Genomic DNA, 12223 nt, shown 5'->3' with positions numbered 1-12223 from the left:
AGAGCTGAGGACCGAACTCGGGGCCTTGCGCTCTTCCGCTGAGACAGATTCCCCAGCCCCTAAAAACATCATTTCTTAGGTACAGAGATAGTGGATTTCTAGAGCCTAAAAGCTCCTAAGAATGCTATGTATAATATTAATTCTACAGAGAGAAGTAGAATCCAATAAAAGGATGCGGTTTCCTTTTAGGAAAACTTTATTCTTCTTCTAATTTATTAGGCCATTGTGGCAAAGGAAAAATACAAACTATTTCAAACAAGAATTGCTGAAGAATATGTGCCAGAAATTTCATAAATGCTACTTCATATAATGAGTGCTCTAAATTCAATTGCAAGACTCTAAACTCAAAACTAAAATAGGTTTACATAACCAACTATTTTTTAAGTCATATTGCTGCCCAGAAAGTTCAAGCCAGGAAATATGATGACTTGTTGTTGTTAGGCAGGTGAGCTGAAACAAGTCAAAAGAAGAAATATGAATAGCCCTGACGGTAGGTGTGGTCAATTTGATATGTATAAGAATGGATTAGGTTGGGAAATGCTTTTATGGAATGGTTTTAGGGAACACATTAGGTGGTAGGTTTTGTGACTACTTATTGATAGGGTGTTGGTGGTAGAAACAATTTGGAATGAATCCAAGAAAACTGTTATGTAATTCACACACCTGCTAGGAGACTTTTCTTTACTTGAATGTGTTTGACATTGACAGACAGGAACACTAGGAGGAAAAATTTAATAATGAGAAGAAAATGTTAATTATTTAAAGTTGTTTGCTGAGAAAATACCTGGCTAAGAGATAGTCTACCAAGAAGAAGGTGCTGTGATAGCACTTTAAACAAGATGATCTACCTCACTTTTCACATGTTGAACTTCTATTGCTCCTCATGAAGTTAAAAATAAAAATTGTCTCATACATAACAGCAAATAGTCCATGTTTGGTCAAGCATAATGATTATTCTTTTGTAGAAATTAAAATGTGTTATTTATTTGACGCTAATAACTGAAGAGTAAGTTACAAAAATATATGTAGTAATAGACATAAATGCTAGAACGCTAACAAGTAGGAATTAAAAAAGAGCACTAAAATGTTTCTTATAGTAATCAAAAAGGCATATTAATCTGAAATATACTAAATAAAAGAAAAAGTTGTATTCCAAAAATATTTTACCCATTATTATACTGTGGTAATAATCCTAACTGGTTCACATATTACTTTTTGAATTAGTCAACTTCTATAATTCTTACAATTTTCCCCCACTCGTGTCCATAATCTAATTTATAAGTTTCCTTAAGTGAATATATAGTGCATAGTGCAAGCAGACGAGGGAATCAAAAATTAACTGTATAGGGCAAAAACAAACAGAAGAATGAGAACTATGTGTACCTTAGAGCTTATCCATTTTCATAGTGTTTGAAACTTGAAATGTTAATTTTCACTCTTGTTAAATATTTACCATGTAACTGGAAAATGAAATTACTGAGTAGAAAATAATTAGATGAGTAAAGCAAACCAACGATGTACAGAGCATATCATTAGTCATTTGGAATACATTTTAATATAGCTCAATATCATAAGATCCCTTGCATAGTATTTGAATACATATTGCTCCCCACATTTAGCCCTGCCACCACAGTATACAAAAGATGTTCATACAATAACTTTCATAGCTTTAAGCCTTCATGGTGACATGATTAATTACTCTGAGTTTTCATAATGTGTTTTTCTTTAGAGTAATAGGACTTCATATAAACATTCAAGGAAGCTTTATAGAAAAGTAGCCTACAAAATATTAACTAATAGATAATAAAATCTGACAATTTTTTGTGTTCCTGATGAATATTTGGATCCAAATTAAGGTCTCTGGGTAAAAGTAGATTGCCTATTTAAGATTTGCGGTATATCATTACTATGAACATCATTCTGTTATAACATTCTGCATTTTAAATTTCCTTACTTAATGGGTTAAATATGATGAAACTATGATGTGTTGTTACTTGTTACCATCAAAATAGTTCCCTAATGTTAACAATCATCAATGTTTATTGTATTAGGGTTGAATATTTAATTTATGTGAATTAATATATGTTATGCTTTACTGACAAAATGAAGTATTTTCTTTTGTCTTAATGAGACACAACAGAAACATTATTACAAAGTCAGAAATGGCAACTACAGTTACTTACACCCCCCTTATTTTTACAACAATGAATAAGTCATTACTCTTTCTTCGAAAAACTCTAAAGAGAATTCAAATATGAAAATGCAAAGTAGTGACATTATAAAAATGCATATGCTTTTTAATCAATATTTTTCCGCAGATTGAAAACATTATTCTCTAAAAAGATGATCAGACTCCAAAAGAGAGGACATAATTTTTCTAGCAAACATTATTTTACTTCTTGAAATTTAACCTGAGAATGATCATATTCCCTGAGCGGTCCCACAATCTGGTCCGTTGAAAAGTGTAACATTAATGACATTCAAGAATGGCTTTTCCTTAACAACAACAAGAAACAAACCACCAGAAATATGATATTGAAAGCAGAACAAGATATTTTAAAAGGTGGAAATGAACAACATTAAATGAGAATATGTTATACTCTTTCTAAAATGAGGTATAGAAATAGCAGAGTATAATTTTTATAAAAGATGTAATGATGAGGAGGTAGAATGCAAATGCATGAAATTGGACTGATAGCTAATTAGACAGTAAACCAAAGCCTGGTATGAATATTCTCCCATTCTGCTCTCACAGTTTTCTAGGATGCAATCACAAACTCATAGAGCATTTTAAACAGAAAAAAAGAATGAAAAATATTATTTATTAGCAAACAAATCATGCTGCCTTTATTTTTGTGAACATTCCTTGGAAACATCTTGCTAGATATATAAATTATCAAAGCACCTAGGTACTTTCCACATAATATTGTATCATTATAACATTACTATAATCAAGGAAGAAATTCTTGGTTTCTTCCTTTGAATTTCAACACATTTGCCATTCAATATAATGTCAAGGTTAGTATCTTCATTAAGAATTTAAATAATGACAGACACCCCCCCCCAACAAAACAAAACTTAAGTCTGTATTTTAGTCTTTACATATCTTTATTGATCATAAATGTGAGCTTTGAGGCAAGAGAATAATAAAAGTTATGAGAGAAAGGAATGGAATCTTTAACCAACAGTATTCTTTGCCTGAAAATCCTCCAGTTAATTGTGTTTCATTTTAATACAAATACTACATGGTGTCTCTGATACTCAGTCTTAAGCAGATGGTCAAGGCTGACATTTGAACTCTCATGAGAAGAATGTTGAAATCTTGTGAGGCTTGAAGCACAGCAAAGGGTCTGAGTAGGAGTAAGTTTTCTGTCTGATATATATTGACCAATAATAAAACACCTGAAGAATTATAATGCAAAATCTGACACTAAATTACCTTCCTCCAAGATAAAACTCAGCACCTATTAATTATGTTTCCCCCTTTCACTCTTCACAGCTCTTTCTCTAAGAACAACCATTGTGGCCTGAAGTGTGAGCTGTTTCTAATTTCTATCATCTTGTAGAATAATCTGATGTTACCACAGAGATAACATCTATTTTTGCTTCAGCCATGTATTTGCTTTTTTTGAAGGCTATGTGTCTTCTGACCCTTCATAATTCTCCATTTTCACTTCCTGCCAATCTCCCTTCACTAATTAAGCACAGCTAGACATGACACTTTCTTATAGACATGCCCTCTTGTGGACCCCGGGAAGGCCTTTGCCCCATCTCTACTCTGCCAGAGAAATGCTCCCTCCTCCCAGGTCTCTATTTCTTAGCTTTCATTTTTTAGCTTAAATGTCAACTCATTGGCGAACGCTTTTTGGCCACATGTCTAAGAAAATTTTGACTCTACCATTTAAAGGTATCCAATTGTTCCTTTTCAATAAAGAAAATTATATCTTATTTATTTATTCTCAATTTTCCTAACTATACGTTGGTTCTATGAAGTATAAAGCCAATTTGTCTTATTCATTTTTATGGTTGATCATTATTTATTATTGTTATGGATTTATGTGTGCCAGACTGATCTTAAACTTGCCATCCCCTCACCAGAACCTTTCAAGTGCTAAGATTTCAGGTTTGTGAAACTAAAAGTTGGATATTTATTTCTTTACTTTTAGTTTATGTGGTGGTAGGGGAAGAACCTAGGGATTAAGTATGGTAGACAAGGGCTCTACCACTAAGTTACATCGCCAGACATTCATGGTCTCAAATCTATTGATGGGAAAGTATACTGCCAGCCCATATAAGATAAAGACAGAGGGGAAGGAAAAAGATAAGATTAAAAAGAGAGGAAGCAGCTCATGTTAAGCCAGAAATTATAGAGAAATGCAGCAGGCAAGACAACAGCAGGTGCAGAAGTGATCTCAGAGCCCAGGGAAACTCTCTGTTGAAGGGAGGTATGACATGGGAAGTTCAGGAAATGACTTCAGTGGATGAGAAAGCGAATTCAGGGTCTGGGATCGTTCGTTCACTTACAATCAGGTGATTTCACTTTTCTTAATTTTTAGTATATAGGGTGGATTATTGACTACATTCTCCCCCTTGTCTCTTCATTTGTCAAATAATTTCCCCATTGACCCACCCAATCCCTTTCGAGTATTGGCTTCCTGGTGTTTTTCTTTGCTGAACTTTGATTTTGCTTTTCTAAGGAATTATAATCTTTGAGTTCTCCCTTGCACCTCCTGTGTTTCAGTTAATAAATTTGTATACCCTCATATAGAACCCAATGTATTTACTAGTAACCTTATAAGCTAAATCTGGCTGCCACATATAAGGGACTTTGTGGAAGCTTTGTCTCTCTGAGCCAGATTTACTTCACTTAACATATTTTTCCATGTCTTTTCATTTTTTTACTCTTACTACAATACTGTTGCTTTTCTTCATTTTTGTTCAGTTATGGGGCTTGAACTCTGGGCCTGGTTGCTGTCCATGAGCTCATTTTTTTTCAAATTTTTATTATCAAACTGATGTACAGAGAGGTTACAGTTTTATACGTTAGGCATTGGATACATTTCTTGTTGTCCATGAGCTCTTTACCGCAAAGCTACCACTAAAGTCACAGCACCACTTCCGGTTTTCAGGTGGATAACTGGAAATAAGTTTCATGGATTTTCCTTCCCAGGCTGGCTTTAAACTGCAATCCTCAGATCTCAACCTCTTGAGTAGTGAAGATTACAGGCATGAGTCACTGGCACCTAGCTAATTCTATACTTTGTAATGGATGAATTCTGAGTTTAGAAATTGTCCAATAGTTATCAAATTTACCTTTGACTGCTTAGGTGTGGGTAACTTAAGGTACATTTTTAGTAATGATTTTTCCAAAACATATTTAATGACTTCCATATATTTAGCTGGTTTAAAGAATAGTGAAATATGAATAAGAAATATTTTCAATAATTTTTAACCAAATAAATATCTGGTATTGGCCATACGCGTGGCATAGATGGTCATAAAGAGGGGGAAAAGCAGAGAAACACTATGCGTAGCATCAGGATAAAAAGCACATAAAATTAATATTTAATCTATGCTATAAATAGAGAAAAAATTAGATAGTGAATATCAAAGGATTTTCCTTGAGAGGAAGAAAGAAAGGAAAACAGGATATAGAAAGTTGGGTGAATCATGTTGACTGTATATAGGAGTGAGATTGGTAGGGATATGATATAGGTGTACATGTATACAGAATTAAATGCCACCAAGAAGTAGTAAAGTTGAGGACAGTAAGAAAGTGGAAGTGCAGCCACTAAGAAATATATCCAAATCAAACTTTTAAAGAATAAATGAAGACTAGAATGAGATTAGATTTAAAAAACTGATGAATAAAGGGCTGTGAATATGGCCTAGTGGCAAGAGTGCTTGCCTCATATGCATGAAGTACTGGGTTCGATTCCCCAGCACCACATATACAGAAAATGGCCAGAAGTGGTGCTGTGGCTCAAGTGGCAGAGTGCTAGCCTTGAGCAAAAAGAAGCCAGGGACAGTGCTCAGGCCCTGAGTCCAAGGCCCAGGACTGGCAAAAAACAAAACAAAAAAAAAAAAACTGATGAATAAAATCCCACGAAAATACATATTAGAGTAGTCTAGATATGAGGGAAGAGAAAGTCCTGGAAGGCGGAAGGGGACACGATTATTTCTCATGATGATTTCTCGAGAAGGAATATCATTTGTGGGATCAGGTAATAGAGAGAGCTGTGCTGAAAGCATCCCCTTGTCTAAGTTCTCACCAGAACAATCAACTAGGCAAGGATGTTAAAACATTTCTTAAGGATTCTTCTCCATTCCACAGTCTAAATGAAATGTTTCATAAGGAGAAAATGTTTCAGACAGGCTGGTCCAGATAGAGCTTAAGAAAGAGAGTTTTACAGGGATTCTAATTTTCAGGTCTTGAAGGTGAAGGAGCAAGTCTTAAGGGGAACATGTGGGAGTTACCCAGTTTTTAAAGAGAGATGTAGAGAGAGCAGAAAAGGCTGAAAGAAAGACAGAGGAGGCTTTTGATCAGTGTTAGGTCAGTTTTCCCCATGGCTTTTAACAGTGGCACATTGTAAGAAGAAATTCAAGTCCTACTCAGAAGTTCTTCAGAGAAAAGAAAAAATATTTTTGAAATTCCACAAACTATAGAGTTGAATACAAAAAAGATTTTATGGAAAATTAAGTCTCTATGTTAGAAAATGTTAAGTAATGTGAACCGTCTGTTTAGCTTCACATCCTACTTTGAGGAACCCTTGTATACCAGAAAAAATTCTATAATTTAAATGCAATAGTTTACGATTAAGCTATGCTTTAGTCATGATTTTGTTTCCTTTCACTGCCCAAAAGACCTAATGATATATTTCAAGAAGTATACTATGAAACTGCAGATGGTCCCAGGATTACAGTAGATTGACTTAATGATGATTTGGGGCTGTACAATGGTGCAAATGCAATATGTTTTCAACACAAACCATACTTCAGCATTTTAGGTTTGATCTTTCCTGAGTTAGTGACATTCAGTATGACTTTGTGATTCTAGGTGTGGCAGTAAGCCTCAGTTGCAAATCAACCACACAATCTTTGGCTAAAAAAAAAAAAATCAACACTGTATAGTATACTTGGTTGTTAAACTATGGTATTTTTTTGTTTTGTTAGATTGGTATTTTAAAAAGTATTCTCAATTTACAGAGGATTTGTCTGGACATAGCCTAATTGAAAGCTAAAGAAAGGCTATATTCTTCAAAAACAAATAATCAGTGAAAAGAATAAAAAGTAAGCAAAGGTGCAGACAAAATAAGGTAGAAACTTTAGTTAGTAAATTCTTTAAAAAGCCCTAACAGAACCCTCTCTTGAATACCTCTATTTCTATTGAAATTTCATACAGAGTATGACCAAGTTTCCTCCAATGACACATCAGAAGTATGATGACACATTTTTAGATTAATTTCCTTTAACCTTCCTGTCATATATGGGTCTTCCTCCTACTATTTACTTCTGATTGTGCCTATGATAACAATATCTGGGGATGCTCTGATCCCCTTGTGAGCATAAAGCAATAAACATGAAAATGTGAAATGAGAAATTAATGATCATGTACAGAAACAACCTTGATGCGTACATGAGTCTATGAAGTTAAAACAAAGCTAATGTCACCCCTGATAAATTCTGTGTGGAGAAAAACAAAGCTCCCAATATAGCTATATTCTTTTCTGTTACTTGAAACTAAAGGCAATCCTACTGGCATGGATAATGCCAAAGAAATTTTCAACCTAGGATAACAGCTATATACAATATGTTTGAGGAAACTAGGAAGTCAGTGAAAGGTTTAGGTAGCATGTCTTTAACAAAAGAGTCCCCGACATTCCACCACAGTGTTTATCAGAGAAAGTCTATTCTGAATGGATGAAATCCTGGCATAATAAAATATTTCCCCTTTCTTTTTGGGTGAAGTAAATTTCAACCTTATGTTTCCAAGGAGACTAGTCAGTTCTGTAATTATGTGAATAAATTTATCTCCTTGCTGTTTTGGGGCTTTAATTCAGTGTGCTTTACTTTCAAAACATTCTGCAATCACAAGTGACTTTAAGAGAGACTGAAATTATTACTAACGTATGCAACCAAATCACAAAAGTACAAATAGCTCTGCTGTAGGTTATGTTCCCAAATATTGTTCTCTCAGCTCTACAATAAAATATCTTAACGAAATTCAAGTATTTTCTTATATGCTATAGCCTTTTTACCTCTTAGAGGACTATGTTTCTTGTCTCTTTATAATAACTAAATTTACAGTTTTTTAAGAAGAGAATAAAAAATATTATTTGTTAACCATTGCAATGCTCTACTTTTCCCCATCCCATTAAGTTGCACAGCAGGGAAGTGAGAATCATGTGATTTACCCAGATTTTTAAATGATATAGCATTTCTAGTACTCAAAATCCATTTAAACTAACTATTCACCCTGCAAAAATGCAATGTTAGTGTGTATATTAATGTTGTCTGTTAAGTGTGATATCATATAGGAATGGAGTAAAGTAAACCTGAAGGGAAATACTAGCTACAATATTTGACTTTGAAGCTAAGAAAACCTAAAATCTCCTCCATCAAAGAAAGAGACTCATGTCATATATTTATATATAGATTTTATATTCCAGAAATGTATTCTCATGTACACTATGGGGTTACTTTTATATAAGGAGAATTGTGAGTTATTTAGGTGTAAAGCCATTCGTTGACAGTTGTGATTGTCATTGTGGCAGTTAGGTGGTTCTGTTGTTATCAAGCTAATATCCTGGAAGGGATGGAAAGATAAACAACACACTTTTCATTTGAACATTTCAAGTGATTCTGAAATTGCTAAGGGAAAATTTCAACACAAAATCTTAGAGTTCAAAGTGAATTATAATCAAATTATAAAATGATCTGCCCATAGTGCAACCATGTGGCATCTCCCTAGAGAACAAATGGCAGAAATGATGAACAACTGAAGACAGAGGGGAAAGATAAGGGGTCACAAGTTTACACTTTGCACAAGTCAGAGAAACACAATATTGGGCCACGCTGCAATATTTCACCTAGAGAAAGCCATTGTAGTTTGGAAGTGGCCTCCCATTAATGTATCTAAGATGCTTTAATGTTAGTATTTACTTAGATTCTTATCTGCGTGTTTTCTACAAAATGATGTAAATGGAGAGAGAGAAACCTCTCTATGCCACCCCTCCTCTCAGTTCTAAAATAGCTCTTTGGCTAGATGTAGAAACTAAGGGTGTCCCATACAAACAGCATGCTTTGCTCATTTCTTTGGATAAATTTTATTCCTTATACATTACCATGAGGATTTTCACAGTAGATTAAAGTCCTACAAATTGACCAAAGAGTAATGCTTCCAAGTATTTTAAAAAATATGTTGGGAAAGATGGATTGATATCTGCAAGTGAGTAGATGTTACCTCCACAGATACATTAGTGGTAGTATAGAAGATAGTGGGGATTGGGACTACTTCACCAATTTATTTATTCATGTCCATTGTATTGTCAATTACCAGAGTCTAATGATCAAGATATGTGACAGCTTTTATGTGAAAAGACTTTCCTATCTTAATATATGCAAAAAATAAATTTGCATACATCTTCCTGACCTTACAATTCTAGTGGCTTCAGCTTGAAAAGAACAATGAATAAATTTGGTGTGTTCTGATATGGGACATTCTACCATCTTCAGTGATCTAAGATTTCATTTCAAAGTATAAGTTTTTAAATTGTATATTTATCAAATAATTTCTCTCTTCTGCTTTTAGTTTTCTTCAGTCTTTCTACAAACGCATGCAATAATGAATAAGATAGGTCCTAGAGTTTATATCTCAAATTTCTTATTAGTAGAAGCATGCAAAAAACCACTGCAATGAGAAAGATAGCAACACAAGATCCTCTTATTATTATTTACTTATTCTTGCTTTCCTCCACAAGATAGGATGCTTTGATTTGGGGTGTCAGTTAAAGTACATTGGCTCTGTGTTTAATAGTGATTTGGGGAAGAAGTGTACATTTCTCAGAATAAAGGTTAAGATTGACAGTTGTGAGGCTTACTTGCCAATAGCAATGAATATGGCATTCTCTGTCATTCAGTCATCTCCTCATGCTGGGTTCCTGAAGTGTGGATTGTAAATGGAAGAGCATCCACAGTTCTGTGATCTCAGTTGTACCAAGTTGCAATATTTTAACGAAATGACAGCCCTGGCTATAAAGGAAAACTCCCAAAGATTTATTATTTTATTTCCACTACCTTTACTATTGACTTCCTCGAGTGTAAATATATGTTTCTAAAGAAAAGAGAATGTAATTTTCCTTCTATGTGATCTGAACTCACTCTCATGCGAAGTTTCACCAAGTCTATTTACTCACAATCTTAATAAAAAGAACAAAAGAGAAAAATTACTTAACTATTTAGACACATACTAGTAGAAGAATCAGTCTCCAATTAACAAATAAGCAAGTGATACCATAATATACATTCAAAAATTTTATCTAAAAGAGAAAGAAGTTCAAATTCAGTTTTAATTACAAAGTTACAATCACACATTTCTTGTATTTAAATACTCTTCATTTGGGCTTATAGTAAGGGCATCAAATAAAAAAAGTTCTAACTTATATTTAAAACAATTTAAGGCATGTTTTACTCATGCATAAAAGTTAATCTAATTTGTGATTTAATGGTATCTGTCATTTTAAAATGAGAATTATATTTGCCAGATAGTAATTTGGAGGTCAGTTTTTCACAGACAATGTGTGTGTGTGCGTGTGTGTGTGTGTGTGTGATTCTAAATGATTGTGTTCTTTATCAATTAGAGACCAGTATGGAAACAAGAAAAATGGGCCAGGTGAAGATTAGGAAGGAAGAATGTATGTAAGAAGCATGAAAAAGTATTAGCAGTACTGAGAGAGATGAAAGGACCATAGAGATCATAGGAATAAAACATATAACAAAGAATACATTTTAGATTTACTATTATATTTTCTGGATGTTGAATCTTTAATTAAAGTCATAATTTTCCAAGTTTAAAGTGATGTCTGAATAGACTGTGCCAAATTTGGGTTTGCATTATGGCTCCAAGTCCAAACCCAGCCTCTATTCCCCACAATAAATATCTGGCAACAACTTAGTAGGAACAAGCCACTGGAGAGGCACAAATTGTGCCTAAAGAGAATGTGAAAATATCCATAACATGGAGTTCATTTAACTTAGCATCAACTTATGCGTTCATAATGGCATAGCTATTACTGTTGTAATTATTTACAACATGCCATGTGAAACTGTAGCTTCTATTGTTGATGATCCTTTTTTATCCCCTTCTTGTGGTTGTACCCACACTATCACTGTATCTCATCTGAGTACAATGGATACTGAATATACTGGTATTAGAACTAGAGAAGGGAAAGGGAATATCAAAAGCGAGAGACAAAGGATAAAAAGGCAAACGACTCCAAAAGCAATACTTGCAAAACCATTCGGTGTAAACCAACTGAACAACCGGGGAGCGGGGGGGGGGGGGGGGGGGGGGGGGGGGAGGGAAGAGATGGAAAGAGGGAGGGGGAGGGGGAATGAGGGAGGAGGTAACAAACAGTAGAAGAAATGTACCCAAGGCCTAAAGAATGAAACTTTAACCTCTCTGTACATCACTTTGACCATAAATAAGAAAAACAAAAAAATGTACTTAAAAATACTCTAAAAACTAGTGTGGTTGGGGAAGAAAACAATGGAAAATGGCAAGAGGACAAAAATTCTGTAACCCTTGTCTATGTTTTTCAGCCAAAGGAAACTTGTCTTTTCTACCTTCTTTTACTGAGCCACACTCCTTTCTTGCTACTTATTCAACCTTCCAATGTCCAAAATTTCATTTGATAGGAACAGAAAAGCTATATGTTAAAATAACACACCGACTTTCCATAAATTTAATATCCTATTAATATCAGAGAGTAAGGAAAGAAATATATTAAATTGCAAGTTATAGTAAATGTCTCTAAGACTGTGTTTGGATGATGATTGTGGTTAGCATTTTGAATGGAAATCCCTTTGTATATCTACTTAAAGATAATAAAAAATTTAAAAATAAAGAGAATGTGAAAATAATCTAGCTAAAATACATCTCTTAAGTCTTCTCATCATTACAATCTACTGTTTTCTATACTGCTGTTATTTCTACAATGCCATT

This window comes from Perognathus longimembris, chromosome 21 (genome assembly GCF_023159225.1).
Source record: "Perognathus longimembris pacificus isolate PPM17 chromosome 21, ASM2315922v1, whole genome shotgun sequence".
Taxonomy (NCBI): domain Eukaryota; kingdom Metazoa; phylum Chordata; class Mammalia; order Rodentia; family Heteromyidae; genus Perognathus; species Perognathus longimembris.
This window is presented reverse-complemented; position numbering follows the sequence as displayed.